Source organism: Haemorhous mexicanus, chromosome 9, assembly GCF_027477595.1.
Source record: "Haemorhous mexicanus isolate bHaeMex1 chromosome 9, bHaeMex1.pri, whole genome shotgun sequence".
NCBI classification, from domain to species: domain Eukaryota; kingdom Metazoa; phylum Chordata; class Aves; order Passeriformes; family Fringillidae; genus Haemorhous; species Haemorhous mexicanus.
In genome coordinates, this window is record NC_082349.1 from 29,551,296 (window position 1) to 29,556,557 (window position 5,262).

The following is a 5,262-nucleotide window of genomic DNA, read 5'->3' on the forward strand; positions in this document are numbered from 1 at the left end:
CGCTCCTTTAGGAACGAGGTTCCCCCGTCCCCTCTGCACATGAAGAGAGGTTCTGCAGCACTGTCAAACCACCAGCTGCATCAGTGCTCCTGCCTTGGAGCAAAGGTCCTTCTGAGGGTCCTGGGAACATTTTAAATACATTATGGAAGTCTGACTACACAACTGATGATGAGAAAATGTAACCTGGAGAATGCTGACTCCTCTTGCACCAATATTTTTGGGTTTTTTACCCTTCCTCCCTCCTCTTTTTTTTTTGTTTTCTTGCTCACTGTGTGTTTCTCATGCCCAGAAGGCAGGAGGACACCTAGAGAGGTGTGCTCAGGTCTCAGCAGTGGGGGGAGCAGGGGGCTATGGGGTGCCCTGTGCCATGGCAGCATTTCTGCTCTTGCATGAAGAGAAGTGAGGCCATGGGCTGGGCTCCTCCAGCCTCCTGTAAAATGCCACATTTCCTGCTTTCTGTGACCTTTGCAGCTTCTTCCATCCCTGTGCTGTTCCACTGAGGAGCTGGGTCAGGATAAGCATATGAGCCTGCCCTGTGGCTGAGGCACTTTCCTTAATGGTGAGAAATGAGGGAGTTTTCCATTATGACTTCTTTTAGTCGCTGTCATCTACAAAATATGCTGTGCTTAAAAGAGATCCATACAAATATTTCATTGACATGCTTTAAGCATCACTGCATATTGTCCCAGTGTGAAGAAACAATGTCAGGGCTTTGTTTTGATCAGCATTTTCCCTTGTGGGACATCTGCTCTTTATTTTGGTCCTACATAGAATCCATCCCAGCTAAAACCCTTCAAGAACAGCACCTGAGCTATCTTTAAAGGGATATGGTGATTCCATTTCTGTCCCCATGTCATTGTGGGAAGAATCCTGCCGTGGCAGCAGGCAGGTGCAAAAGGGCACCCTGGCTGAGGAGGCACTGGGAGCTGGCACGAGTTTTTGTTCCTGCTGTTACACAACAGGCAGCCTCCAAACAGAGCAGTGGCTAAACCCAGCAAGCTGTGATTTTTCTCTCTGGGGTGATCTGGCTGGCTCCTGTGCTCTGTTCTGGTGTCAGAGAAGAAACCTGATCCATTCACAGCATCTGCAGAGCAGACTGCTCCTGGAGCATTGGTGCCACAGCCTTGCTGAAGAAGCTTCTTGCAAAGCACACCTTGGGGGCACAGACATGTCAGAACTCAGGACATCGCTTTGGGATTCCGGAGTTGCCGGGACCCTTGCCAGGGGGCTCAGAGACCCTGGGACACAGCTCAGAACACCAGTGGGTTCAATTATGAACCCTGGAGCAAATTGCCACCTTTACATGAAGAGATAAAAGCCTCAGTAGTTTAAATAGTGTAAGAATAAAGTAATCACAGGGTGCAAATGTAGGTTTTAGTATTTTTAGTATAGGGGTTTTTGGGGACAAGATGGAGGGATTTGGGCGTGTCTAGCCTTTCTTCTTCTTCTTCTCTATCTCCATCTTCACTGGTGATGGTGGCACTTTTGGATTGGTTTAGAGTAGAAGCTCACTGTCTAACACAGGTGATAGGTATTGGGAAGTAATTGTAAATATTGTACACCTAGTTTGTAGTATATAAAGATAATACTGCGCTGGGGGCAGGCAGAGTGCCTCTGTCTGTCCTGCTGAGCGACCTCGGCTGGGCAGGAAGAAAATTTTATAGATAAGAAACAATCAACAACCTTGAGACCAAAAAACTGAAGAGCTCTGACTGATCCTTTGAAAACACGGGCTGAAACAGAGACTTTTAACACAAGTTGTGGTCGCAAACCTTGCAGCAATCCAACACAGACACACCTGTGCTCACACTGGATCAGTTCAGTATTTCCTGGGAGGGTTCCAAGGAGAGCTTTATTGAGCCTTTTTTATCAAAATAGTCCAGGGTTGAAGAGCCACTGGAGCAGGGAAAGCATGAGTTTATATATGGATTTTGAGGGGTGAGGCAGAACACCAGGGCCAATGGGATGAGGGCACAGGGTTGGAAGGACCAATGGGATACAGTAAATCTACATATCACAGCAAGGCATGCTGGGAGAAGCCTTTTTCCTCACCCTGACAAAGGTGGTTATGGCTCGAGGGGTTGCCCCTCCAGGGGAAGGTTGCAAGTTCTTTGATACATCAGCCCGTGGGAGGAAGGAATGCAGGACTGGGAGCAAGGCTGCTGGGCTCTTTCTCCAGGCAGCACTGACAGAACCAGAGCACACAGCCTCCAGCTGCACCAAGGCAAATACAGGTTGGATATCAGGGAAAAGCTTTTACAGAAAAGGTGATAAAGTTCTGGAATGGCTGCCCAGGGAGGTGGTGGAGTCCCAATCCCTGGGGGTGTTTAACAAAGCCTGGATGTGGCACTGGGTGCCAGGGTTGAGTTGAGGTGTTGGGGCTGGGTTGGACTTGATGATTTTGAAGGTCTCTTCCAACCCAGTGATTCTGTGAATTCTGTGGAAAACACCAGGCTGCCTCTCCCAGGAGGATGGGCCAGTGAGATGCCAGGCAGGATGGAAAACTGCTGGCCAGTGCTACAGCTGGTGGTGTGCAGTGTCTGGGGCACAGCCCGAGCATGGAGGTGTCCTGGGGAGCTGGGGGCAGAATCAGCTGCCAAAATTAGTGCTGTGGGCTGTCCCAGCAGCAGTGCCCACTGGGAGGTGCTGCCTTTGCCTCAGGCAGGTTTGAACAGCGCCCAGGGGTGTGATTTGACCCCACACGCTTCATTGCCCTGCTGTCCTGCCTGCATTTGCTGTACCTCTGCCTTTTTCCTCTGCTGGGGCTCCCCAGGACAGCTGGCTGAGCCCAGTGAAGGGCTCAGGTGCTCCCTGTCCTGGCTCTTGCATGCTGAGGATGCACACGCTTGTGTGCACAGGGATGCTCCCAGCTCCCCGTGGCTCATCTGCTGCTCTGAGAAACAACCCCACAAAGCAGCCCACAGAGGCAGTGCAGTGAAGGCTGTTCTTAGGCTTTGGTTTTGCTGTGCTGAGCTTCAGGCACATCTGTGAGGCTTTAGAGAGCTTGGGCTCAGCTGGGCTCGGGAGTGTTGGTGAAAAGCTCACAAAAACACAGCAAGGTTTTGGGGCTGAAAGCTTTCAGGGCAAAATCAACTTCCAGCACAGCAGTTCTGAGAGCTGGTCATGTTTCATGTTGTAGCAATGGTATCAGCTTCCCAGGCCTTTCAGTTAAGTAAATGTTCTTGGGTTTGGGTATTTCTGATCCTCCAGAGGCAAAATGTTGATAATCAGAACTGATAAATATGAAACATGTTGTCCTCTGCCTTCAAATGTACCTGGTGTTATTCCCAGGATGCATTCTTCTAGGATCTGAGATTAAAAAGTGGATAAAAATAGCTCAAAATGACAAAGCTGAGAGCTTGCCTCTGACAAACTGATAAAGGTTGTGGTCTTTTCTTCATGAAGTCCAAAGAGTATTTGTGGGTTCTGCAGCTTCCTGGTGACTTGGCAAAGTCACTTTGACTCAGTTTCACCAGGGGAAAATTAAGGCACTTGCTATGATTTGGTTAGTGCTTTGTAAACACACACTGGCTTAAAAAAACCCCAAAAAACCAATAAAAAACCCAAACCTCACCAGAAAAAAAGGCATGCTGAAGCCCCAGTAAGGCATGAGCTGATTTTTGCTGGAAATTCAGAAAGGCTTTGGCAAAACAGGCCCTGTCTCAGCAGCCAGCTGAGTTAAGTGAACCAAATGGGCTCTCTCAGCCTTGCTACCCACAGGACATATTTCATTTGTGTGGGAAGGTGAGGAGCTCAGGTGCATTTCACAGATCCACGTGAGGAAGGAGATTTGTGTGGTGTTTCAGCTGGAAACATGTGTCACAGCACATCCCTGCCATGGCTGTGAGCTGTGAGCTGCTGTGCTGTCACCAGGTAAGCTGGAGGATGCTGTGAGTTGCTTTATTTTTAGGTCTCTTATTGCTGAGTGCAAACAATTCCCTGTGTCCAGGCTGCTCAGCTTCCTTGGATCACAGCTGTGTAGGTGTTGTTTTGGGAGGGCTGAGCTTCTCTTAGATCCTGCAGGGAAAGGAAAGATGCTGCATCACTGGCTGCTGGTGCTGAAGGCAGGTGAGGGTGATCAGGGACCAGCAGGGAGGAGTTCTGGGCATGGAGAGGGACCAGGGGTGTTCCCAGGGAGGAGTTCTGGGCATGGAGAGGGTCAACACGTGGCTTTATGCTCTCAGGGAGGAGTTCTGGGCAGGGAGAGGGACCAGGGATGTTCCTAAGGAGGCGTTCTGGGCATGAAAAAGGATCAGGAAGGCTCCCAGGGAGGGGTTCTGGGCATGGAGAGGGATCAGGGATGCTCTCAGGGAGGAGTTCTGGGCATGGGGAAGGATCAGGGAGGCTCTCAGGGAGGAGTTCTGGGCATGGAGAGGGATCAGGGATGCTCCCAAGGAGGAGTTCTGGGCATGGAGAAGGATCAGGGAGGCTCTCAGGGAGGAGTTCTGGGCATGGAGAGGGATCAGGGAAGCTCCCAAGGAGGAGTTCTGGGCATGAAAAAGGATCAGGAAGGCTCCCAGGGAGGAATTCTGGGTGTGGAAAAGGTGAGCAGGGGTGAGCACATGGCTGTGTGCTCCCAAGGAGTAGTTCTGGGCATGAAGAGGGACCAGGGATGTTCCCAGGAAGGAGTTCTGGGCATGGAGAAGGACAAGAGATGCTCCCAGGGAGGAGTTCTGGGCATGGAGAGGGATCAGGGATGTTCCCAGGAAGGAGTTCTGGGCATGGAGAGGGACCAGGGATGCTCCCAAGGAGGAGTTCTGGGCATGAAAAAGGATCGGGGATGTTTCCAGGGAGGAGTTCTGGGCATGGAGAGGGACCATGGATGTTCCCAGGGAGGAGTTCTGGGCATGAAGAGGGATCAGGGAAGCTCTCAGGGAGGAGTTCTGGGTGTGGAAAAGGTGAGCAGGGGTGAGCACATGGCTGTGTGCTCCCAAGGAGGAGTTCTGGGCATGCAGAGGGATGAGGGAGGCTCTCAGGGAGAAGTTCTGGGCATGCAGAGGGATCAGGGAGGCTCCCAGGGAGGGGTTCTGGGCATGCAGAGGGATCAGGGAGGCTCCCAGGGAGGAGTTCTGGGCATGCAGAGGGATCAGGGATGCTCTCAGGGAGGAGTTCTGGGCAAGGAGACGTGCAGCATCTGGGAATTTCTGTGGCTGTTTCTCGAGGTGGTGGGGCTGCCCAGCATCCTGCACCAACCCCTGTGATTTAAGGGAGCCACAGGCTGTGCTGGTGGGGTCTGGAGGAGGTGAGCATCCCTGGGACCAC